Here is a 27,447-nt window from a genome sequence, read left to right as displayed (position 1 = left end):
TTTCCTGTTGTTTTGCTGACCAAAACATCAACAAAAAAATTCAAAAAGGAAATAAGCTACATTAAGGGTCACCATTAACGAAACACATTTTCTCGTTACAAGTTAAAATACAAACCACACCCTCTACTCTCAAAAGTAAAAAGAGTAAACAAATAAAAAATAATCTTTGCCAGCCACCAAATGAAGTCCTACTAGCTCTGTGGCATCAATGTTCTTGTTTAGCTGCCAAATTTCCCAAAGATAATATCCAACCAAGGTAACAACAAAAAAAGAACAAAGAAAAAAAAGGATGAAATTGGATAATAGTAATCCTAGAACTCTATAAATTGGGAAGGTCATGGTTAGAATGCCTTTCATTAAAAGTATGCTTGACTTGATGCTAAGGCAACAACCAGTTTATTTTACACATACAGAGTTTGGGTATTTATTTTATTCCATTAGGCACAGGCATGACTGTGTGGTAAGAAGCTTGCTTCCCAACCACATGGTTTTGGGTTCAGTCCCACTGCATGGCACCTTTGGCAAGTGTCTTCTATTATAACCTTGGGTCAACCAAAGCCTTGTGAGTGAATTTGGTAATGGAAACTGAAAGAAGCCTGTTATATATATATATATCGAATCAAATTCGATGACTGGTACTTGTGCCAGTGGAGCGCTAAGAGCACCATCTGAGCGTGATCATTGCCAGAGCAGCTGACTGGTTTCCATGCCAGTGGCACGTGAAAAGAACATTCGAGTGATGTCGTTGCCAGTGCCGCTGGACTGGCTCCTGTGCAGGTGGGATGTAAAAAACACCATTTGAGCGTGGCCATTGCCAGTACTGCCTGACTGGCCCTTGTGCCGGTGGCATATAAAAGCACCCACTACACTCTCAGAGTGGTTGGCGTTAGGAAGGGCATCCAGCTGTTGAAACTCTGCCAGATCAGATTGGTGCCTGCAACCATCTGGTTCACCAGTCCTCAGTCAAATCATTCAACCCATGCTAGCCTGGAAAGCAGACGTTAAACGACGATGATGATGATGATGTATATATATATTTGTGTGTGTCTGTTTTTATCCCCCACCATTGCTTGACAACCGATGTTGGTGTGTTTATGTCACCGTATTTAGTGGGTCATCAAAAGAGACTGATAGAATAAGTACTTGGCTTACAGAGAATAAGTCCTGGGAGTCAATTTCTTCAACTAAAGGGCGGTGCTCCAGCATGGCCACAGCCAAATGATTGAAACAAAAGAATAAAAGAATAATGGTAAGAAATACTGACATTTCTCCAGAAAGAGAGGGAGTGAGAGCAATATTATAATGTCAATTAGTGAAGGTGCGTGGTTTAATATTTAGGATATTCAACTCATGACTGTAAGGTTGTGTGTTCCATCTTTTTGACACATTGTGTCTTTGAGCAAGACACTTTATTTCACATTGCTCCAGCCCACTCATCTGGCAAAATGGAGTTGTACATGTAATCCAAAGGGCCAGCCTTGTTACATTCTGTGTCAAGTGGAATCTCCCTGGAAACTACAGCAAAGGTAATTATACTTGGCTGTGGAGTGTTCAGCCACCATGCATGTTAATTTCATGGGTAGACTGTTCCATTGATTGGATCAACTAGGGCCCTTGGTTACTGATGGAGTGTCAATATAATGTCAACTATTCTCAATATGAAGAACTTACCAATTTTACAATTTGTTATGTTGGCAAACAATCTTTACCCCAAAGTACTGTTGCTGAATATCTCACATGGTGAGATTTAAAAACAGTAATTTTCTAATTTATAAATCAGTGACTAGTTGTCACTTTGAAAACTCTATATTTCGAACGGGAATTTGGCAGCACCACCTCTAACCAAACAATTATTCTGTGCCGATGAAGGGAAATATCCCGGAATTCGTGATACACAGATATTATTTTGAGCTGAGTGGGGGTGCTAGATTCCCTTGTTCGAAAATATAAGGACACAGATCATATCATATAGCCAGCTGGAGACAATGTCTCCTTAAACCAAGACTGCCATGTTATGTTGGCAAACAATCTTTACTACAAAGTACTGTTGCTGAATATATCACGTGGTGAGATTTAAAAATAGTAATTTTCTAACACGATCTGTGTCCTTTTTTTTTGAACAAGGACATTCAGCACCCACCACTCAGCTCAATACAATATCTGTGTATCACGATTTCTGGGTTATTTCCCTCTAGCTGAACAGTTATTCTGTGCTGAAGGGAAATAACCTGGAAATTGCAATACACAGATATTGTTTTGAACTGAGTGGGGATGCTAGATTCCCTTGTTCAAAAATATAAGGACACAGATCGTGTTGTATAGCCAGCTGGAGACGATGTCTCCTGGGGCTAATTACAGCAACATTTGTCCTAAACCAGGACTGCCATGTTATGTTGGCAAATAATCTTTATCAATTTTGTTTTTCGTTTGCTGGGTCTGGAAGAAGAGGCAGTGTGTATGGCCTTTAGACAAATGAGACAGATGCCACGATGTTCCTCTTGAAGCTTTGGAAATCAATTCTTTTGGGAAAGATATGAGCCAAGAGGGAATTCCAGAGGAATGATGTCCTGAGAAGGAAGGATTTGGTGTAGTGCTTAGTGCAGGGCCTGGAGGGTTGGTAACAACAAGGGTAACAGGAAGAGGAGAAACAATTGAGTTGGGAAAGACTAAATGGAGGTAATTTGAGCTTTAGTTTCTTCCAAAGAGCAGAGATCATCATAGTGGTCAGTTCTGGATTAACCATTAAGCAAAATAAACATGTGTTTAGGGCATCAAGGGAGGGGAGAAATCACAGAAATGGTAAAAGAAATCACCTTAACCCTTTCATTACCGACCTGGCTGAAACCGGCCTGGCTCTGAGCATAAATGTCTTGGTTTCATAAGTTTTGAATTCAAATCTTCCACCAAACCTTAGTCACAATTTATGTTCCTAACACTAGCTTAATGATAACTAAGTTATTTTACTAAATCCTTTGTTATATTTAAAGTAATTGAAAGAAACACAGAGCATTGGAGGAGGTGTCTTTGTACCAGGTGATGAGAGGTTAGAGTGTGACAAAGGGATAGAAACAGATGTATTACTGTAGAGGAGATACATGATTACACAGTCAGACAGAGAGAGAGAGACAGACAGACAGAAATCAAGAATGAAAAAAAGAGTGGAAGAGAGCAAGAGGGTGAGAGAGTTGGTGGTAGTGAAGTGCCAGGGCATACCTTCAAGGTAGGAGGGAACAGAATATAAATGGGATGGTAGAGAATTGCCATGGGTGCATGGGTGAGGAATAGGGATTTCACATGAATGCAAAGAGTGTGTGGGTGGGGGCGCAGAATGCAGTGACTGGTGATATGTTGGTATATAGAGGAGGTATAGCAATGATACAGTGAGTAGGGCAGTGAGGACAGAATTGGGGAGTGAAAGATAAGCATAAGCTGAGTGCATGAAAAAGAGGAAATGTGAGGATGAGAAGAGATGTAGTTCAGTTTGTTGGCATAAGATGTGTGAAAATTCTGTATGTATGTCTCATCATCATCATCGTTTAATGTCTACTTTCCATGCTGGCATGAGTTGGACGTTTTGACTGGGGGCTGGCAAGCCAGAAGGCCACACCAGGCTCCAATCTGATCTGGCAAGGTTTCTACAGCTGGATGCCCTTCCTAACACCAACCACTCCGAGAGTGTAGTGAGTGCTTTTTACGTGCCACTGGCATGGGAGCCAGTCAGGCAGCACTGGCATTGACCACACTTAAATGGTGCCTTTTACATGTCATCAGTACAGGAGCCAGTGAGGGAGCACAGGCATTGGCCATGCTTGAGTAGTCCTTTTTACATACCACCAGCACCGGTGCCAGCTAGGCGGCACTAGCATCAGCCATGACAACGATTTCACTTGCCTCAACAGGTCTCCTCTAGCACAGCATATTGCCTGACGATCGAAGAGGTACTTTTAAACAGGCCAGTTATGCAACACTGGCATTGATGACAAGTACGGTCTCACTTGGTTTGCTGGGTCTTCTCAAGCACAGCATATCTCCAGAGGTCTCTGTCACTTGCCATTGCCTCCGTGAGGCCCAATATTTCAGGTTGTGCTTCACCACCTCATCCCAGGTCTTCCTGGATCTACCTCTTCCACACGTTCCCTCCACTGCTAGGATGTGACACTTCTTCACTCAGCTATCCTCATCCATATGCAACACGTGACCTTACCAGCGCAGACGTCTCTTGCACAACACATCTGATGTTTCTTATGTCCGATTTTTCTCTCAGGGTGCTTACATGGTCATATGCACACTGACATTACACATCCAGTGAAGCATACTAGCTTCCTTTCTTTCAAGCCTATGCATGTCCTCAGCATTCACAGCCCATGTTTCACTGCTGTGTAGCATGGCTGTTCACACACATGCATCATACAGTCTACCTTTCACTCTGTGAGGCCCTTTGTTACCAGCAGAGGTAGAAGCTTTCTCTCTCTGTCTCTGTCTCTTCCGCCCCCACCCCTCTCTACATATATATGGTTCTGAATGTAACTAGTTGTATGTATTTAAAGTTAGATAAGGCCGGTTTATAGGATTACCCTAGATTACACATCCATAAAAGGCTCAGCTTTATGGCGTATCATCAGATCTCAAAATCTGTTGGCTAAAGGCTTCTCTAGTGAGTGGCCTCACTAAAATATAGAGGAAGAAAGAACTCTGTTATCCAATTTCAACATCGCCGATGTCAACAAAGGGGATTGTATCCCTTTGGCTATCGATCGCTATTGGCCCTGTTATCCTGTGGGTCCCAATAGGCTAGCAAGAATTTCCTGAAATACAAGCACGGTCCAAAAACCTCTGTTCTGGAGTTCAGAATGTTCCTTGGGGTGAGGGAGTCCCTTAGGATCCTCGCCTGCTCTGCTATGCATAATTTACAGCGCTTGGTCCCATTAATGTAGGGGCCTGGATTCTCTGTGATTCTCCATGATAGTGTGTATGGAATCCTGTCGTCTCTCAGCTGTCATCCATAGCCGGCTAATGACGTGGCAAACCTCCTTTCGGGTACCCCGAAGGAGGATCTGTGGTTGGAGAGGCGTTGTTTGAACAAGTTACCAGAACAGCCGGTGTATCTCCATGGTCAGGTGTTGGTGGCGGTGTGTCTGTTGCTGCCATTGCTGTTGTTGGAACTATCGCTGTTGGTGCTGTTGCTCTTCGTCCCAGAGCTCGCAAGATAGGAGAAGTCCGAAACGTGGTCCTTTGCTATTCGTAAGACCCGCAGAAGAGAAAGCAGGTCAACCCCCGACACCGAGAGCATCGACGGATATATGAATGCACATCCAGGCTCAGCGGTTGCGTAGGAAGTCGGGGACAAGAAACAGAAGAAAGAATGAGAGAAAGTTGGGGCGAAAGAATACAACAGGGGTCGCCCCCCTCCTGCTGGAGCTTCAGGTGTTTTCGCTCAATAAACACACACAACGCCCGGTCTGGGAATCGAAACCGTGATCCTCCGACCGCGAGTCCGCTGCCCTTACCTCTGGGCCATTGCGCCTCCACCGCTGTTGGTGCTGGCGTTGGCGTCATTAGAGGAGGTAATGATGGTGTTGGTGCCACCACTGCCGGTGATGGTAAAGGTGCTGTTGTTATGGCCATTGATGGAGACACTGTCATTGCTATTGTGGATGCCATTGGCGATGTCTCTGCTGCTATTTCTGTTAGGGATACTGCCGTTGCTGTCGTCGCTGTTATTGTTGTAATTGATGGTGATGGTACTGCCACTGCTGCTTGTTTGTTTGTTGAGTGAAGCGGTCTTCGTCCCATTTGTCTGTAGTGGGAGAAGTCCGAAACGTAGTCCTTTGCTATTCGTAAGACCCGCAGAAAAGAAAGCAGGTCAACTCCCGATACCGAGAGCATCGACGGATGGATGAATGCGCATCCAGGCTCAGCGGTTGCGTAGGAAGTCGGGGACAAGAAACAGGAAGAAAAAGTGAGAGAAAGTTGGAGCAAAAGAGTACAACAGGGGTCACCACCAGCCCTGCCGGAGCCTCGTGGAGCTTTAGGTGTTTTCGCTCAATAAACACACACAACGCCCGGTCTGGGAATCGAAACCGCGAGTCCGCTGCCCTAACCATTGCGCCTCCACTTGCCATTGCTGTCATTACCGCTGGCGATGGTGCTATTGGTTCTGTTTGCGTTTCTGCTACTGCTACTTTTGGTACTGATGTCCTTGCCACTTTTAGGGGAGCTGCTGCTGCTAGGGTCGGCCAGTACCTCGGTTTCATAGAACACCCCCTTGCTTTGCATTGGCCCCTCACTGGGCGTCTGTTGCGGTCCCTGCATGAACATCCTGCTTCTGCTCGCGGTCTAGAGGTGCTAACTAGAATGCTCTTAATATTGAGGGCACAGCTAAAAGAGATCCTAAGATTGTGCCTGTTGAAAATGCTTCCGTATCTATGTGAACTAGTGAAATGTTTATCCATTAACTTAATATCCTACCTACAGACGTCTTTACATTAAGAGAGAAGGGGTGAGGAACCAAATGATATTTCTGTGGCACTTCCTTCTATGGATTTTGGGGCAAGGCATGTAGGAGATGCACTCCCTAAATCCACTAGCAGCTAGGGCCTCATTGTAGTAGGGGACTGCTGCAAAAATCTCTTGGCTGGAGGAAAGGTTCGTAATTCTCTTACTAACACCCTTCACCAGGTTTGTGAACATGATGAGTGGCATGCAGTAGGGCCTGTATGTACCAGAGCCCAAGTCGAGCGTGACGTCTAAGAAGTCTGCGGTGGTGAGGTTGGTCTCGATGGTGATTTTTAATCTCATGGAGGCAAGTGTGCTAATTAGATCTTTCCCAAGCCTGTCTAGTGTGTGACCGTTTGCTCCTCTAGACATGTCCATGGCGTCATCTCTGTAGAGACCAAAGAAGACTGAAGGGAACTTTTTCTTAAGGGTATCAAGGAAATACAACTCGATGAGGTCGCATACACCAGCGTTGTCATAGGTCCCCATCGCTACATCAAAAGAGCCTACAGGGTTGGATTGCTCGACCCAGGTCGAAACTTTATTGAACAGCACTGTTTTCCTAGCATGCATAATGACGTCTATATCCCTGTCACTAACGCCAGTGAAGCCTCTAGCGAAGGAAAGCGCCTTGACCAGTGTGTGTATATATATATATATATATATATATATATATATATATACATATAAAATAGTAAATAAAAAAAAAACGAAGAACAAACACACACACACACACACACACACACAAAAGAAAACAACGCGAGGACGTGGTACCTGGAAAGTATTAGCAGACGCTCAGGGAAGGAAAGAAAGGTAGTTTTACATTTCGAGCAAAGCTCTTCAGAAACAGAGGAAAGTCCTATAGAAAAGGAAGACGGGGTGGGGTGGGGATTGCCGATTCACATGTGGTTACATTTTGGAACGTATATATATATATATATACACACACACACACACACATACACACACTAGGTTTGGATGTGTGGCTGTAAAACCTGTTCTGTGTAAGCATTCGACTTGTTTGGGCACGCTTACGTTAAAAAATAATTTTAGAATGACTTTTTTTTCGGTCAAAATGCTAAAAATAACTGACCAACAAAAAATTATTGCAATTTGGAACGTCGGACAATTTATTTGCGTCATATTTACACGAATTCATATGGAGGAATCCTGTTCCAAAAAAAACCCAAAAAACTTTCGTTCACTTTTTGGTGGCTATAGCCCAGATCTAGTTTAACAGTTGACATTTATCTCCCCTTGTTATTCCCCTTTCATTTTTATTTACTTTTTTAAACACCCTAAACTGAAAGATTACCTATATATATATATATATATATATATATATTTATATATAATCAGATAATTTCGTTTGTTTATTTCTACTTGTCAGTCCATTGTCAAATGTCTGAAAAGAGGTAAAATTTATTAAAATTTCATAACACGATAAACAGAGTTGTATTAGAATAGAGTTACACACACACAAAGCATTAAACACGATGATAGAAACATTTTTCGTGTTAACTCAAATAAAAGTGGGGGTGTGGAACAACCCAAATCGAGAGAATTTATATTGGGTGCCTCCTTATTTAACCTGTATCCTCCTTGATGAAGAGTGTACACGTATCGGAGTGGCCCAGCGTCTCGGTCTCCGCGTGTGAACTGTACAAATGTCGTTGAGGAGCGGTAGTCGATGAATTCGGCCTGTATCCGTCCTACAACCATAACGCGGGCCGTTTACCCCGACACCCCACTCTGAATGATATAATTAGGAATCTCGACGCGGCTGCATCCCGTCGCAACTGAAGCCTGTAGGCTTTGGACACGGTTATGATAAGCGCCTTAGCAGAAAGCCCTCTTCCCATACGAGGGAGGCAGATCTCTAATCTAGGACACATACTCCAGTTCCAACTTGGTGCATTGGCCGCAAACCCAGGTTTCGCCACCCGTAACGCAGAGGAGAGGATCCACCTCGGATCCCGTACTGCTGAATTCCTCTGCAAAATCGCTTAGCTGCGGCCCGCCTGAGAAATGAGCTCCGCGAGATGGGGTGGCTGTCGCAGCGAGTGGTGTCGCTGTATTCCCTCCATTCACATCTGCTTCTTAATCCTCTATTTTTTTTCTTGTTTCCCGAGGAAGTAGTTATGGGTAGCTTATTCTTTATAATTTAACTTTTTAAATACTTTTATTTTTTTTCTCTTTCTTTTCTCTCTGTAACAGTACGTTGTTATTGAAATTTTTCATCTAAAAATAATTATACTCTTATTTCGTTTTAAACCAAACCTGAAACACATACGAGAGGGTCTTACATTATCTAATATAGTGACTTACAAAACTTTGATTAACTGAGATTATCCACTAATGTTTTTTCTCTTTCTTCTCTTTTTCTCTCCCCTTTTTTCTTATCTTTTTCTTTTGTAAAAACTTATATTATGGAAGAATCAGGACTATTGTTTAGGATTTGTATTTTACTGTGGTTTTGTACTATTTATATATCATTTACATACGTGTTATATATGTAATAAAAATCTTTAAATAATTTTCTTCGCCCTGTAAGGAGAAATAAAATCGAAATCCAGGCAACCCGCATACAAAATCTCCCACATGTACTTAAAACCAAAATCGACAACCAAGGGAGAGAACTCCAAAACATTTTTCAAATAAATTTTAGATTTGGCCGTTCATAACAGTTGAAGGTTGTATAGCTTATGTTAAATTAGTGTTTTGCTACAATGTATTCAAGCCTTCGACCTAGTATACAGGGTCAGCTAAAAATCTAAATCTATCGATATATTGTTCTATAGTGCATTATTGCTATAGCTAGTCTAATATAGTAGGCCCCTTTCTCGATTAATCCGGTCTCTCTCTCTCTCTCACACACACTATATATATATATATATATATATATATATATAGATATATATATATATTATATATATATATTTATATATAATCAGATAATTTCGTTTGTTTATTTCTACTTGTCAGTCCATTGTCAAATGTCTGAAAAGAGGTAAAATTTATTAAATTTCATAACACGATAAACAGAGTTGTATTATTAGAATAGAGTTACACACACACAAAGCATTAACACGATGATAGAAACATTTTTCGTGTTAACTCAAATAAAAGTGGGGGTGTGGAACAACCCAAATCGAGAGAATTTATATTGGGTGCCTCCTTATTTAACCTGTATCCTCCTGATGAAGAGTGTACACGTATCGGAGTGGCCCAGCGTCTCGGTCTCCGCGTGTGAACTGTACAAATGTCGTTGAGGAGCGGTAGTCGATGAATTCGGCCTGTATCCGTCCTACAACCATAACGCGGGCCGTTACCCCGACACCCCACTCTGAATGATATAATTAGGAATCTCGACGCGGCTGCATCCCGTCGCAACTGAAGCCTGTAGGCTTTGGACACGGTTATGATAAGCGCCTTAGCAGAAAGCCCTCTTCCATACGAGGGAGGCAGATCTCTAATCTAGGACACATACTCCAGTTCCAACTTGGTGCATTGGCCGCAAACCCAGGTTTCGCCACCCGTAACGCAGAGGAGAGGATCCACCTCGATCCCGTACTGCTGAATTCCTCTGCAAAATCGCTTAGCTGCGGCCCGCCTGAGAAATGAGCTCCGCGAGATGGGGTGGCTGTCGCAGCGAGTGGTGTCGCTGTATTCCCTCCATTCACATCTGCTTCTTAATCCTCTATTTTTTTTCTTGTTTCCCGAGGAAGTAGTTATGGGTAGCTTATTCTTTATAATTTAACTTTTTAAATACTTTTATTTTTTTTTCTCTTCTTTTCTCTCTGTAACAGTACGTTGTTATTGAAATTTTTCATCTAAAAATAATTTATACTCTTATTTCGTTTTAAACCAAACCTGAACACATACGAGAGGGTCTTACATTATCTAATAGTGACTTACAAAACTTTGATTAACTGAGATTATCCACTAATGTTTTTTCTCTTTCTTCTCTTTTTCTCTCCCCTTTTTTCTTATCTTTTTCTTTTGTAAAAACTTATATTATGGAAGAATCAGGACTATTGTTTAGGATTTGTATTTTACTGTGGTTTTGTACTATTTATATATCATTTACATACGTGTTATATATGTAATAAAAATCTTTAAATAATTTTCTTCGCCCTGTAAGGAGAAATAAAATCGAAATCCAGGCAACCCGCATACAAAATCTCCCACATGTACTTAAAACCAAAATCGACAACCAAGGGAGAGAACTCCAAAACATTTTTCAAATAAATTTTAGATTTGGCCGTTCATAACAGTTGAAGGTTGTATAGCTTATGTTAAATTAGTGTTTTGCTACAATGTATTCAAGCCTTCGACCTAGTATACAGGGTCAGCTAAAATCTAAATCTATCGATATATTGTTCTATAGTGCATTATTGCTATAGGCTAGTCTAATATAGTAGGCCCCTTTCTCGATTAATCCGGTCTCTCTCTCTCTCTCACACACACTATATATATATATATATATATATATATATATATATAGATATATATATATATATATATATATATTAATATGACAACAAAAGAATGAATGAGACCTCGATATTATGTAGACAGAATAATTTATCTATAAATATAAAGTGACAATTAGTTAGTTGTCATAATAAAACTCAGTTTCGGATGCCGGGGCTGAAGTCTGGGATGAGATGCCGGAGCAGACTTCAGCCCGACATCCAACACTCCGAGTTTTATTATGGCAACCAACTAATTGTTACATATTTTATATATATATATATAATATATATATATATATATATATATATATTCTGTAGGCCAAAAGTCATGAAGTCTGCATTTTGCGATCTCTTGCCGCCTCAGCTCTTCTGACTGCATTTTTTAACTTCATGACTCAATATGTGTGTGCTTGTGCAAAGTTGTCTATGTACACAAAACAATGACCTCCGTTACAAAACGAAAGAGACCACATCAAAACGATGTGCTACCATCGCCTAATTTACAAATAAATCATCATTTTACATTCGTAACTACTACTGGAATAATTACACAACTGTGCCTCGCTCCGAATTTATTTTCTCGTGAAATTTTCTGCAAAGACCTTTCAGATGGTGTAGATTACGATTATATTGGAATTTGCTGTGAAAATATTTCGGGTGAGGGTGAGAAAGGAAAGTAAGAGGAGTTTCGGAGAACTCACATATCTCGATGTACATTATATTTATAGTGACAAAAATAACCCCCAAAAAAAACTTTGAGTATCATTCTATCTTTTCCATTCTAGAATCTGTTCAATGAATATTTTAAAGAAAATGAAAATTTCCTAGCCTTATCAAACAGCCGTATGAACGAGTTCACCTCTGATAATTTTTTGCTGTTGTTTTTCGAATTATGTCAATATGTTTGCAGATTTTGAGTTAAAATAGGCATACCTATATAAGTGCCCCCCCCCCCGATACTCCCACCGGTTTTGTTTCTTCATAACTTTCGGAAAAATGGATATGTCTTAATGAAATTTTCTACAAATACGCTTCAGATTGTATAGAATTCGAATATATCGGATATTTTTGTGAATTTTTTCCAATGGTGAGGAAAGGAGTTTCGGAAAATTCACCCGAGTCTGCTTTGTTTCCTCATAACCTTGATTTTTATTCTTTTTCTTTCTTTCTTTTACTTGTTTCAGTCATTTTGACTGCGGCCATGCTGGAGCACCGCCTTTTAGTCGAGCAACTCGACCCCGGGACTCATTCTTTTTGTAAGCCCAGTACTTATTCTATCGGTCTCTTTTTGCCGAACCGCTAAGTGACGGGGACGTAAACACACCAGCATCGGTTGTCAAGCAATGCTAGGGGAACAAACACAGACACACAAACACACATACATATATATATATACATATATACGACAGGCTTCTTTCAGTTTCCGTCTACCAAATCCACTCACAAGGCATTGGTCGGCCCAATGTATTTGTATTTCTTTAATGAAATTTTCTACAAAAACCTTTCACAGTGTGTAGATTACGATATTAAATGTTCATTCAACAAATTCCAGAAAGGAGAGGGTGGAATAGTCCTCAAAAGTATTTTCTTTTTCAACATAATTGAAATCTCCATCATCAAAACGTATGAGGAAAAAACGAAGTCGAGGTGCGTGAAATAATCTACCACACTTTATGTTTTTTCACATTAAACTCCGATGAAATATATTCGTAATATATACCATCTGAAAAGTATTTGTTGAAATTTTCATTCACCAAATACCCATTTATTCTAAAAATGACGTTGAAACAAGTCGGGATGGGGCACAATTGTGTAGTTATGCCCATTAATTGAACTGAGTTAATTACCGTTTTATGAAATACGAGCAGTATCGCCCGGCGTTGCTCGGGTTTGTAAAAGAAATAACTATAAAGCATTTTTAGAGAGTTATAGCCAAAAAATGCAAAAAAAATTATGGTAATTTTTTTTTTAAATCGTTGACTCATCGTAGACATTTTTAGAGAGTTACTTCCCTTTATTTAAAAATATGCTTTAAAATGGAAAAAAATTATGGTAAATTATTTTTTAAATCGTAGACTCATCGTAGACGCGCGCTAATACCCAGAAGGTCTCGATATGAATCACGACTATAAGATACCCGGTTTTGGTTATACTGCACCGCAAAATGTGGGAGTAGTTAGGAATCTAAATCGTAGGAGACAGACACTCACACAACTTCACTTTTATATATATAGATTTCATAACGTTCAAAAAATTTTGTAGACATTAGGGCCTTTCACACGTACAGTCAATAGTAAATTTAATGAGCCAATGAAGAATCCTGCGGTTACGAAAGCTTTAATAAACTGACTTAATTAACATTTTTTATAGTATATTATTTTATTAACGAGATATTCAAGCATCCCAGCGCGGCGTTTCTATGCGAAACCTGTTTTTGCACTGGAGATTGTTGTTTGCGTACATATTCAATAACTTTACCAGTTGTGTGTTTATTTGCCGTGTTCCAAGCCCTTTCTACCCAAGATAACTGTTACTAAGAGATATTATGATTGTTTAACCCAGGTCTGTCCTGGTCCGGATTGTAGATATCAGTATATTTTTCTCCCCAGACAGCAATTCGGAATCAAGAAGCCAGTATATCTTCCCTTTTCCGTGACTGCAAATTGTAATTTGAACGAAATGTAACTGCTATTTCTAGCTGCTTCGTCAGTTCTTAATAAAACAACGTGACCATGTTGGGTATTATTATTTCCTGTTAAATTAACTTCCGTCATCATTCTTTTTGTTTTTTTAAGGTGGTAGGAAAAAGGAAGCATCTCAGTAATTAATGTGATTCACGAATCTATGTTAATGAGCATTTTAAGAATAATTATATTAGTAAATTAATAGACGAAAATGTGTTAACGACGAGCAATAACTCACCAGCTCTCTCATACTCACTCTCTCACTCACTCCATCTCTCTTACATTAGCTCTCACTTCTGCACTTCCCTCCCACACAAACTTTTTCTCCCTCGTGGTTACCCACATCCATTAACTCTCTCTTTGCCACAAGTTCTCTCTGTTTCTCATTATTTCTCATCCTCACTTACTCATACACTTTCATTCATTCATTCATCCACCAATTCTCACCTTCTTCCTCTTACTCTCTGTCACTCATTAACTTCCTCTCACCAATTACCTCTCTCACTCATTAACTTTCTCTCATCAATCACCTCATTCATTAACTTTCTTGTTCGTTACCTCTCTCATTCATATGTCTCTCTTACTAATTCACTAACTCTCTTTCTTTCATTACCGCTCTCTCAACCACTAAATTTATCTCTCCTTCTTTCTCGCTATATTGTAGTCTCAACTATTTACTGAGTGTTCGGCAACAAATCTTGAACATTAATTATTGTCACTCTTATTGTTCTGGCAGGACCGTTAGCACGCGGACCAAATGCTTAGCGACATTTCGTCCATCTTTACATTCTTAGTTCAAATTTCAGGCGGAGGACATCACTGGTTTTCGGCGTAACAAAAGCACCTAAACCCTAACCACCGGGTGTGCATATTCTTTACCTTCGCCCAAGTTTCACTCCGAAGGCCGATAGAATAAGTACCAGTTGATCACTGGGGTCGATGTAATTGCCTTGTTCTCTCCCCTAAAACTGCTGGCCTTGTGCCAGAATTTGAAACCATTATTATTCTTATTGTTTTGATAGAATAGTTAGCATGCCGAACAAAATGTTCAGCAACATTTCGTCCGTCTTTACGTACTAATTTAGTTCAAATTTCGTCGAGGTCGACTTCGTCTGTTATCCTTTCGGGGTCCATGAAATAAGTACCACTCGAGCATTGGGGTCGCTATAGTCGACTATCGCCCTCTGTTAAAATTTCAGTCCTTGTATAGTCAGAAAAGGTTATTGTTGCTTAGTCGGCGGCGAGCTGTCAAAATCGTGAATATGTCAGACGAAATGCTTCGCAGATTTACTTTCAGCTTTACGTTTTGAATTCGGTTTGCCGTATTCAAATTTTGGCACAAGGCTAGCAATTTTGGGGAGAGACAAGTCAAATCAACCTCAATGCTCAGTTGGTGCTTATTTCATCGAAAGGACGGGAGGCAACGTCGATTTCGGCGACGTTTGAATTCAGAACGTTAAGCCGGAAAAAATGCAACTATGCATTTAGTCCGGCGTGTTAACGATTCTTTCAGCTTATCGCCTTGTTATATATATATTATTTATAAATGGGAGAGAGAAAGATAGAGAGTAAGAGAAAGCGAGGGAGAGTCCGAGAGAAAGGAAGAGTAAGAGAGTGGGAAAGGGAGAGAGAAACAAAGAGGGAGAATCATCATCATCATCGTTTAACGTCCGTTTTCCGTGCTAGCACGGGTTGGACGGTTTGACCGGGGTCTGGGAAGCCAGAAGGCTGCACCAGGCTCCAGTCTGATCTGGCAGTGTTTCTACATCTGGATGCCATTCCTAACGCCAACCACTCCGTGGTTATAGTGGGTGCTTTTTTCGTGCCACCGGCACAGGTGCCACGGGGGGAGGGGTACTGGCAGCGGCCACGATCGGTTGGTGCTTTTTACGTGCCACCGGCACAGAAGCCAGTCAAGGCGGCGCTGCCATCGGCCACGTTCGGATGGTGTTTTTTACGTACCGAAAGGATGCAACAGAAAATAACAACCACACTCTTACCCGCGCGTAGAGCGGGTCACCTTAAGCTAGTATGTATATATATATATATGAGCGCCATACTAATACAATTGTTCGTTTGTTTTCCACCTGCCTTCGTCTTTTGTTTATTTTCATAAAGCTTCCCGTTATAATATATATATATATATATATATATATATATATATATAGGTACTACTTTAGAAGAGTGGTCCCGGTGCGCGCACTCTAGTCGTGACTAGTCGATCCTACGACTACCTAGCAAAGTAAATAAAACAAAAACACAAAGTAAGGATCGACTAGCTAGTGTGGATGTGCGACTATGCGAGTGCGCGCACCGGGAACACTCTTCTTAAGTAGTACACCTACATCTCATTTTAACATAAAAATACGTTTATCAATTCGTTTTGCAAGATTCCTGATATGAAATCGTGTGTTGAAACAGATATTGTATTTCGGACCGGTCGTTTTTTTGTGGGGTTTTTTTTTGCGTAATAAACACACACTATACATATTTTCTTTTTCACTCGTTTCTTACCGTTCTTATTTTATCATTTTAACTCTTGTCCATTGTCCGGAAATCTTAAGAAAAGAATGGAGTAAGTGTAGCAAGAACACACACGAAAAGAAAAGTATCGCTGAAGAGGTCACAGATGTGTGACGAAAGATTTCCGGACAATGGACATGAGTTAATAAAATAAGAACAGTAATAAACGAATGAAGAAAAAATATATGGTGCATGTGTTTATTTGGAAAAAAAAAATGATGACCGTCCCGAAATACAACAATAACATAAAAATATCTTGCAATACTAAAGAGTAAATTTATTCATTAAAATCGCCATTGGCTTCAGGCTCCAGACAACTTCGGAATCTCCTGCAACTCTTCTGGATGGTCTCCTTGTTTAAGTTGGTGAATGCTGCCATAATCCTTGCCTTCATTTCATATTCAGTGTTACAAGGAGTTTTGTTGGTCTCTCGCTCAACCGCGCCCCACACATAATAATCAAGGGTGTTGCAGTCTGGGGAGTTAGGTGGCCAGATGTTAGGGGAGATGTCGTCGCAGAAATTGTCTGACAACCATGACTGGGTTCTCCTGCTTGGGTAGTATGGTGCAGAGTCGTGTTGCCAGACATAGGGTTTTCCAGCAGCTACCCTCTTGACCCAGGGCAGCACTACCTCCTCCAGGCACTTGATGTTGGCCTCCGCGTTGAATCTGAGGCCGTGTGGGAAGATGAACGGAGGCACAACGTCGCCATCACTAGTGATCACTCCAAACACCATGGTGTTGGCTGGATGTTTGATTTTTATCACTCTCAGTACATGTCCTCAGATTGACACCCAAACACTCTGAAATGTTCGTACCAGAGCTTCCGGTGCGAATGCCAAGCAGTACAGCACGTTGTTTCCAAATTTCTGGCAGAGTGAATTGGGTCATGGTGCTGTTTTTCTCACAGATAGTGCCCAACTGACCCTACCATACTGTGTAGTCGACAAAAAAAATAAAATAATGCGCATGCGCGAAATTAAAAATATAAATGTCGCCAATTTACCCATCGCACCCTGTATATATTCATTTGGGTACTGTCAGTTTTCAGAATCCCTAGCGCCATTAGAATCTATATATCGGGGGCCCATCCTCTCAAGTTTGAGAATTTTATATTCACTCTTGGAAGAATGCATTAATTATTTCAGCTTGGTTGTGTTTGTAGACAGTTGAAAAGAATACTTTTGACAAAAAAAAAAAAATAAAATAAATGATAGCACTGTAGTTGCGGGCGGGCCTCCCCTAGTCTCCTGGCAACCAATATTTTTTTACCCAGTCCGCCACTTGGTATCTTGGTACTGGAATGTGTGGTGGTGGTAAGGTATTAATGAAATAAATATTCGTAATATACGTGGGTCAGTTCAGCCTACAAAATACTATCATCACCACCATCTCATGCTTCCTAAAAAACACACACACGCACACAAAAAAAAATCCTGGTGTCGTTCCTAATGAAGAATTAAACACATACACATATATACATAGACGTGGCTGTGTGGAAAGAAGCTTGCTTCCCAACCACATGATTCCGAGTTCAATCCCATTGCGTGGCACCTTGGGCAAATGCCTTCTACTAAAGCTTCGGTGTAACCAAAGCTTTGTGAGTGGATTTGGTAGACGGAAACTGAAAGAAGCCTATCGTATAAGTAACTTATCGGTTCGGCAAAAAAGGCCAACAAGCAAAATACCAGACCAGGCTTAAAAGAAAAAGAAGTACTTGGGGTTCGATTCGACTAAAATTCTTGTAGATGGTGCTCCAGCATGGTCATAACCTAGTGACTGACTCGAGTAAAATAACACACACACACACACACATGATAGAATGGATGACTAGCTAAGGCCGTTACAGCACAGAGGTCTACTTGGACAGAAGTTCAAATCCAGTAAATAGCTATAATAGTGGGGTTTTTTTTTATACCACAAAAGAGATGTGCAACCGTGTAAATTGACCCCGAAGTATTTAACTGGTACTTATTTTATCGAAACCCCGAGGGATAAAAGCACAACAATTGACCGATTGTACACGTTCCACTGCTACAAATTGGCTTTCTGCCTAAGTCGAAAGAAATGATTAATAAATGTTATCGCTCCATCTCTCTGTCACTGAAGCCTCCTCACTTGACTCAAAGTTATTTTCAGGTTGTTCTATTTTCTACCATGTTTGATTCTTGCTCGGCTTTCTTCGTTTGTTTGTAAATTAGGCTTTTATTATTATCATTATTTTAACATCATCATCATTATCACTGTTTATTTATTCTACATCTTCCTCATACTGCCACTTTCATTTTACCTCTTCCTTTTACTCCACTTTCACTCTCACTATCTCTCTTCTGTCTATGTATCTGTCTCTTTCTCTCTGTTTGTCTGTCTCGTTCTTTGCTCTCTCCACTCCTTTCCACTCTTAGTTTCCTTATCTGGGACTGACTGATTGACTTATGTTCTAATGCTCAATGTTAATCACTCGTAGAGCAAATGAGAGAGAGGGCGAGAGAATTAGTGTGTGTGAGAGAGATAGTGAAACTATTTACAACAGAGAGAGAGAGTGAGTGCTTGTTAATAAGTCTGCTCGCTTGCTGGTAGTATCAACAAGCTTGTTTGGGTCCGTATGTCACTCGAAGGTAGGAATTGTTGTTCTTTATATTTAAAAAAAAAAAAGATCAGTTTGTCTTTGACTCGGCAACATCATCACCGGTATTTGTTATATCCTCACTTCCTGCTAATTGTCATTCTAAATAATCAGTTAGATTAATTGCATTGTCAATCTATCTCGTTTTATGTTCCCTCGGATGGTGGTGGTTATATATGGTTTGTAGCGTAGTTCTTGAAATGTACCTGTTATTATTTATTTGTCGTTTTCCTTTTTATTTATGATTTGTTCGACTCTATAAATTCGATTTCTCACCCCGGGAATCAGGAACAACCTGCATCTAAAATTTCAAAAACCCTTATAAATACTAGTCTTGATATTCATAGCATAACAAAAGTGTATCCATAAGACTAGCCTTACTTCTTTATGTCCAGAAAATTCTTCAGATCCAAACATTTTACTGACACTAGAAAGCTCAAAGTCAGACCCATAATTTTTTTTTTTTTTTTTTTTGTATTTATCACGCTCAGAGTTGCTGAAGCATGGAATAAACTGCCTGCGTCAGTTGTTGACTGCCATGACACTGCATCCTTTAAGGCCCTCATGCTTTCCGAAATCCGCCGAAACTACACCTGATTATATATGCACTTTAGATGAGTTGTAGTGCATCTGAGCACTGCACAATGTTTATTATTATTATTATTATAATGGAATAATGCTGTCATACCTAGGACGGTGCTACTGCTACACTCAACATGTCAGGCCACATTTTCCAGGAAAGCCACCTAACTGATATGTTGTCACACACTAACCTTTTTGCTTGTTGATACGCTGTTTTGTCTCTTCTTCCCCCCTCTTTCTATCATTATCACAGTATCCTCTTCTCGAAGTTAACCACTTACTTGTATGCCATCCTCACCAGAGCTTACTAGATTCATTTGTTTCTCTCGTTACTCCATATCGTGCCCTCAATGACACCGCACTGATCTCTGTGTCACAGTCTTCGTTCCCAGAGACTCGGATCTCTGGAATTCCGCTCCCTAGCACTCGCATTTCTTTTTTCCTGCAGTTGGTTGGAATGAAAACCAACCACATCTATGTCTTACCTGTCTTGAAGGGTCTGCTGAGGTCGCAAACACAGCCCCTGTTCTTTTGACTAAACCGTAACAAAACCCCAGTTTATCGGAGTGAAAACAAGTTCACTGTTAACTTATATATATATATATATATATATATTATATATATATATATCGATATATATATATATATATAATAATATATATATATATATATATATATATATATATATATTCATATATATATATATTATATATATATTCATATATATCTATATATATATATATATTCATATTATATATATATATATATATATATATATTCATATATATATATATATATATATATTATATCATAGATATATATATATATATATATATTCATTAATATATATATTATATATATATTCATATATATATATATATATATATATTCATTATATAATATATATATATATATTCATATATATATATATATATATTCATATATATATAATATATATATATATTCATATATATATATATATATATATATATATATATATATATATATATATTCATATATATATATATTCATAATTATATATATATATATATTCAATATATATATTCATATATATATATTCATATATATATATATATATATATATTCATATATATATATTCTATATATATATTCATATATATATATATTATATATATATATATATTCATATATATATTATATATAATCTTCATATATATATATTCATAGATATATATATATATATAATATATCATATATATACTATAATATTATATTCATTATAATATATTATATATATATATATATATATATATATTATATATAATATATATATATATATATTCAGAAATAAAAAATATAACTTTCACTTTTAAACTAGCGGCTTCCACCGAAATGTGAGAAAGTGATGTAAATATATTTGTGTATGTCTGGGTTCTTTATTTTTAATGTTTTCTCTAAGAATTATATTTTCTACATCTTTCCCAAGAGAAAGAAGATAAGAATTAACAGAATTCAACGCAAGTATTTTATTTCCATAACAAATCTTGATATGAATGTTGCTTCAATGCACATGTTTTGCTCTCTCTCTCAAAATAAGCATAATTTTAATGACGAACAAGATATTTGGTACAACTTTCCTGTGATGATATAGCAGTAAAATAAGTTACTTAACTCAAAGAAGTATCTTGTGGGGAATTATTTTTCTTTAGAAGGTGACAAATATTTGTAATTCTTTTCCTTCACCTACATACTTAGTCATTCAGTCATATGAGAATGCCTACCATTATCAGATCGTTGTCTGTTTCTAAAATTTTAATTTCTTCTCCATGTGCATATCGTATCTAATTTAAGCACAAGGCCAAACATTTTGTGGGCAGGAGTTAGTCAATGCCATCAACCTCATTACATGACTAGTACTTACTTTATCAGCCCCCGAAGAATGAAAGGCGAAGTTGACGTCGGCAGAACTTGAACTCAGAACGTAATGAGTCGGAACAAATACCGCAAGGCATTTTTTTCGACACTCGAGATTCTGTTAGCTCGTTGCCTTTTCTCTTTATATATATGTTAAATGTAACGTCGGAAAAAATGTCCCTGCGGTATTTAATCCGACTCTTTATTTCCTGTGTTCGAATCCCGACGAGGCCAGCTTTGCTTGTTGTTCCTTCGGAGTCGATGAAATAAAGTATCTGTCAAGTACCGGCGTCAGTGGTATCAACTAAAGCCCCTCCCATCAAATTTTGCTAGCCTTGTGCAAACTTGGTTAATCTAATTTTTAAAGTTTTACAACTTTTTACAATGTGTATTTATGTGTGTGTGTAAATGAGTGGAAATCGAATCGGTGAGTGTGTTAAATAAAGCACTAAAAGAGAATGACTTTCCCCTGACAATAAAATATGCTTCAACACACGAATTCCCATAAAGAATCTTGCAAACTAAATACAAAAATGACACACACACACATATAGGTGTAAAAGGGTTGAATGTAGATTCGTCCTTTAATTTGGAAGTTTCCAAAAAAGATTTCTTATGTTGATTCTTCATATTTTGCTGGTATATATAATTCAAACTCAAATATTTTCATGCCGTCTCTGTTGAAGGGATATCCATAATCCCAGAAACAGCTGTAAGACTATTTCATTATAAATGTCCTGAAAACTCCTCACAGCCTTGGGTTTGTTATCTCATTCTGTCTGATATATATATGTGGGTGTGTGTGTGTGTGTCACTGTTCAATTCGCCCGTGGGCATATTGCCAGTTTCCATTTTCAAGTTGGTGATACCATCTCCGAAAGAAAGCCGACTCTTCCTTCTAATATTTTCTGAAATTTACTCCTTTTTTATAATGTTTTTTTTTTTTTTCCAAATGTTTTGGACATCAGAGAGTCAGAATCATCTCTCCTCCCTACTATCAATTTTTATAAAGTAATTTACAATTAATATGAATTTTTTTTTACTCAGAAATTAATTAGACTGAATGGCATTTACAATTGCCGTGTGTATATAAATATATAATGTTTACATTTGCAATTTATAAATATATAATGTGTGAATTTGTTGTCGATAAATATAGTGTTTGTATTGAACGTGTGTATATATATCATGTTTCTGTTATATTGTTTGTAGCGTACGTGTTCGTAATTAGAGTTTTGTCATTAAGAAATGAAAAACTGAAACGGCATTTTGAGTAAGTGAAACCAACTAAAGCTTTCAACTGTAACCTGAACAGACACATTTGAAACAAAACAAATATATATTTACATACACTTCAAATGCATCCAAAATATGTTTACATACAGGGTGGCCCAAAAGTAGGTTTACCGTTATCATGTAGGCACTTTAAATTTCTTTTAAAACATTTTATTACACTAAAATTTCTGTGTGGCCTAAAAGTAGGTTTACAGTTATCATGTAGGCACTTTAAATTTCTTTTAAAACATTTTATTACATTAAAATTTCTGTGTGGCCCAAAAGTAGGTTTTCAGTTATCATGTAGGCACTTTAAATTTCTTTTAAAACATTTTATTACATTAAAATTTCTGTGTGGCCTAAAAGTAGGTTTTCAGTTATCATGTAGGCACTTTAAATTTCTTTTAAAACATTTTATTACATTAAAATTTCTATCTTATGAACTGAAAAGAGAGCTTGACAAAATGAACTAAATTAGCATAGAATAATGGTTTCATATTTTTTATAATTAAGACTTAAACTGTTAATATGTGAATGCTAAAGAGATTGTTGTATAACTGTAAACCTACTTTGGGGCCACCCTGTATACATTAAAGAAGTACTGTTCTCTAGACGCTTGGCTTACTGGTTAGGGTATTCAGCTCACGGTCGTAAGATCGGGAAGTTCGATTCCTGGCGATGTGTTGTGTCTTTTAGCAAGACACTTTATTGCATGTTGTTCCAGTCCACTCAGCTGGTCAAAATGAGTTGTACCTGTAATTCAGAGAGCCAGCCATGTCATATTCTGTGTCATACTGAATCTCCTTGACAACGACGCATATCTGTGGAGCTCTCAGCCACTTGGACGTTAATTTTACGAGCAGGCTGTTCCGCTGATTGGATCAACGGAACCATCATCGTCGCAACCGACAGAGTGCCAGTTACTGTTTCCTAATTGTGGATAGAACTTGTGAAAGAAGGAGACCCAGGAAGATGTGGGACAAAGTAATGAAAACCGACCTCAGGTTGTTAAGCTTCACCGAGGAGATCACGAAGGACCGAGATGCTGGCAATTCACTGTGTTTGAGAAGATCCATCCATTTCAGCAAAAAAAAAAAAAATACCCCAAAAAGCAAGGCCCTAAAAAAATATTTATAGCTGTACCCCCATCTCACCCAATCTCTACCTGTCAAGCCTTCCCTACGACCCTTCCCTTCTTCACCCTTCTACAGCTAGAATGGTATAAATGCAAAACTCTACTTATTTCATCTTCCTTGTGTATTGTTACCAGTTATTTCTCCCCTGGAACCATTCGGCACCCATCCTGCATTCTCAATATCGGCCTTAAAACTTTAGTTCTCCACTGAATGCCCCCTTTTCCCTACACACCCTTTCATGTCTGCCATCAATGCCCCACCCCACCTTTGTTACTATGCCCCACCCCCACCCCGTTACTCTCCTTTGACCTTGTTCTGCCATCGTGCATCTTCCCTCCCCCACCCTACAGCCCTGCAGTTCACATCATCTTAACTTTTATCTTTCACTTGTTTCAGTCCTTAAACTGTGGCCATGCTGGGGCACTGCCCTGAAGAAGAATTTTTGATCGAATGAATCGACCTCTGGTGTTTCCTTTTAAGCCTGGTACTTTATTCTGTCAGTTTCTTTTGCCAAACTGCTAAGTTATGAGGGTGTAAACACAACCAACACCTTTTGTCAAGCAGTGGCGGAGGACAAGCAAAGACACAAAAACACCCACACACATACACACGAAAGGCTTCTTTCAGTTTCCATCTACCAGATCCACTCACAAGGTTTTGGTCAGCCTGAGGTTATAGTAGAAGATACTGTGCCACCTCCCTATTTCTTATCTATCTACAGTTTTATTATGCTACTCCTCTCCACCTCCTCCCTTTATGCACTCTCACCTTCTCCTCCTCCTCCTCCTCCCTCCGGACCCATTCATGTCCTTCACCTACCCCCACTAAAAACAAACTAATATTCACCATTGCCCATGCCTCCACCCATGTTCAGCATTCTCTTCATTCACCTCTTCCCTACCATTAACCATCTGTCATTCTCCTTTCACACATGTGAACTTAACCACTCACCTACCAACTCTCCTTAATCTTCTCTCTCCCACCCCCGTTCCCTCGGTTCATCTCGTAACATCTTGTCTTCAAAATTGTCCCTTTTTCCTGGGGTAGCCATGTATCTCCTCTGCTGCAAGACACCTGTTCTTGTCCCTCTCAACACCTGGCACAAAGTCACCTCTCACGTTATTGCACCCCCACCTCAGCTAAGGGGTCTTGTCCAGAAAGTTACTCAGTGACCTCACTGCTGCTGGTGCCACGTAAAAAGCAACCATTACACTCTGTTAAGTATTTGGCTTTAGCAAGTGCATCCGACTGTAGAATTTGTGGAGAAGCAGGTACTGGACGTCAATGCAGTCCTTTGGTTTGTCAGATCCTGTTGAACTGGGCAGCTCATGGCAGCATGGAATACAGATGTTAAACAATGATAATGTCTTCAAATGCAGGCAAAATGTATGTGTGTATATATATATGCATATATGGGTACAGGATGTCACCAGCAGTAAACAACATGAAATACAAAAACAAATGAGTTCAATACGCAAACAACGAGAGAAACAAATGGAAAACAGGGCAAGTAACATAAAGAATGACTCTTCATAAGTTGTTGGCTGTCTATCTAATCCTCATTTCGAGTATTGAATGACAATATGAGTCCTCAAAGACAGCTGCTCCCATAAGTACCAAAATAAAATTTGGGATTTATGGAGGGTCAAAGTTGGGAAAAAAACAGGACAGAGGAGACATACAAGGAAACCGAACAAAAACAAACATGGAGGGTTGTTAGACCAGAATGAGAGTAAAATAGCAAACGCTAGAGAAATAGTTTCTTTGATGAGAGAAAAGATAGAAGAGAGATTTATATATTTCTTTACTGCTCACAAGGGGCTAAACATAGAGGGGACAAACAAGGACAGACGAAGGGATTGAGTCGATTATATCGCCCCCAGTGCGAAACTGGTACTTTATTTATTGACCCCGAAAGGATGAAAGGCAAAGTTGACCTCGGCGGAATTTGAACTCAGAACGTAACGACAGACGAAATACCGCTAAGCATTTCACCCAGCGCGCTAACGTGTCTGCCAGCTCGCCGCCTTAGAAGAGAGATATATAGGATACGTATGAGTGTATGTATTAATGTATGAATATATGTATGAGGTGGTATCAAAAAGTTCCAGGACTAATTGTGTTGAATAAACAAAATAACTTATGTAACTGAGTTTTAACATCATCTCCTTTGAAATAGTCACCTTGTGTAGCAGTACACCAATCTCAGCATTCCTGCCACTTTTGGAATCTGGCCTGGAAATCATTTTCTGTGAGTTAAAGACCTTCTGCAATTTGCTCTGGATCTCAACAGCAGTGACCTTTGAGCTGCATTTTCATCTTCAAGAAGAGATGGAAACCCGCAGGTGGTAAATCTTGTGAATAGGGTGGAGGCAGATGCGACACCATGTTGTTTTTGGTAAGAAACTCATGAGTGAAACAATCTCGGTGACAGGGTGCATTGCCATCATGAAGAATCTAGTTCTTTGTGCTCCACAGATCTGGTTGCTTTCACCGAATGACCTCCCAACACTCAAACGCTTCAAAATGTTGCAGTAGAACTCTCAACTGACAATCTGGCCTTGGGGAACAAATTCTTGATACACAATACCACATATCTAGGAGAGACATTTGTGCCAGCTCTTCCAGATCGCTCATCATCTTCCACGGATGTTCTTCTGCTTTTGAATCACCCATCCCACTCAAAGCATTGCATGCGATCCATTGCCTCGTCGCCGTAAGCTTGCTGAAGCATACTCAATGTCTCTGTAGCAGACTTCTCAAGTTTAACACTAAATCTTACGTCGGCTCTTTGTTGCTGTCCATGACAAAATTGCAGACTACAGCAGACACATGATTACAAAGATACAAATTTCACAACTTGCAAAGTAAACAGACCAATTCCACTTGGCACACTTCCTCATCAAGGTCACTGCTAGCTCTTACTGCTCACACAACTGTGTGCTGTCATCTGTTGGCATGCTACAGAACTAGTCTATTCTTTTACTCTTTTACTTGTTTCAGTCATTTGACTGTGGCCATGCAAATCGACCCCAGGACTTATTCTTTGTAAGCCTAGTACTTATACTATCAGTTTCTTTTTGCTGAACCACTAAGTTATGGGGACATAAACACACCAGCATCATATGTCAAGCAATGTGGGGGGGGGGTCAAACACACACACACACATATACATATATACAACGGGCTTCTTTCAGTTTCCGCCTACCAAATCCACTCACAAGGCTTTGGTCAGCCCAAGGCTATAGTAGAATGTGAGACATGGACCCTTTACAAATGTCATGTAAGGGTTCTTGAATGCGTTCATCAGAGATGTCTCAGACACATTCCAAATGTTGGCTAGACCTTAAAATCTCCAGACACACAGGTCATGAGGACAGCTGATATCTTGAGTATTGAGGTGATTGTGCACAAACACCGGTTACGTTGGACTGGACACATTAGAATGAAGGATAGCAGGATCCCTAAGCAGATGCTATATGGGGAACTTGTGAATGGAAAGAGACCCCGGCAGAAACCAAGGCTGTGGTTTAAGGACTGTGTCAAGTCCTCATTAAAGGCCTGTGATACGCAGGAGACTGACTGTGAGAACAATGCATGACATCACCACAGATGGAGGAAGCAGGTTAAAGAAGGAGTCGACACTTTTGAGAGAGTACGTTTTCAGCATGAAAATCTTGAGCATGCTGCTTGAAAGCGCACTGCTGGTGTAGTGAATGGGGAAAGCTTGGTCTGCAATGTTTGCAGTCGTGT

General features: G+C 39.3%; 1 protein-coding gene across 1 annotated transcript in view; it reads left to right on the top strand.

Moving 5' to 3' along the window:
• Positions 1–18,733: 18,733 nt before the first annotated feature.
• LOC115209906 (ankyrin repeat domain-containing protein 50) overlaps positions 18,734–27,447 on the top strand; it is a 75,701-nt gene continuing 66,987 nt past the window's right edge. Inside the window, exon 1 of the mRNA XM_036501002.1 lies at positions 18,734–18,797. The gene's annotated coding sequence lies outside the window, so the exon portion shown is untranslated. The remainder of the gene's footprint in view (positions 18,798–27,447) is intronic.

Source organism: Octopus sinensis, linkage group LG3 (genome assembly GCF_006345805.1).
Source record: "Octopus sinensis linkage group LG3, ASM634580v1, whole genome shotgun sequence".
In the NCBI taxonomy this organism is placed as follows: domain Eukaryota; kingdom Metazoa; phylum Mollusca; class Cephalopoda; order Octopoda; family Octopodidae; genus Octopus; species Octopus sinensis.
The sequence above is the reverse complement of the archived record's forward strand: the minus strand, read 5'-3'. Positions and strand labels throughout refer to the sequence as shown.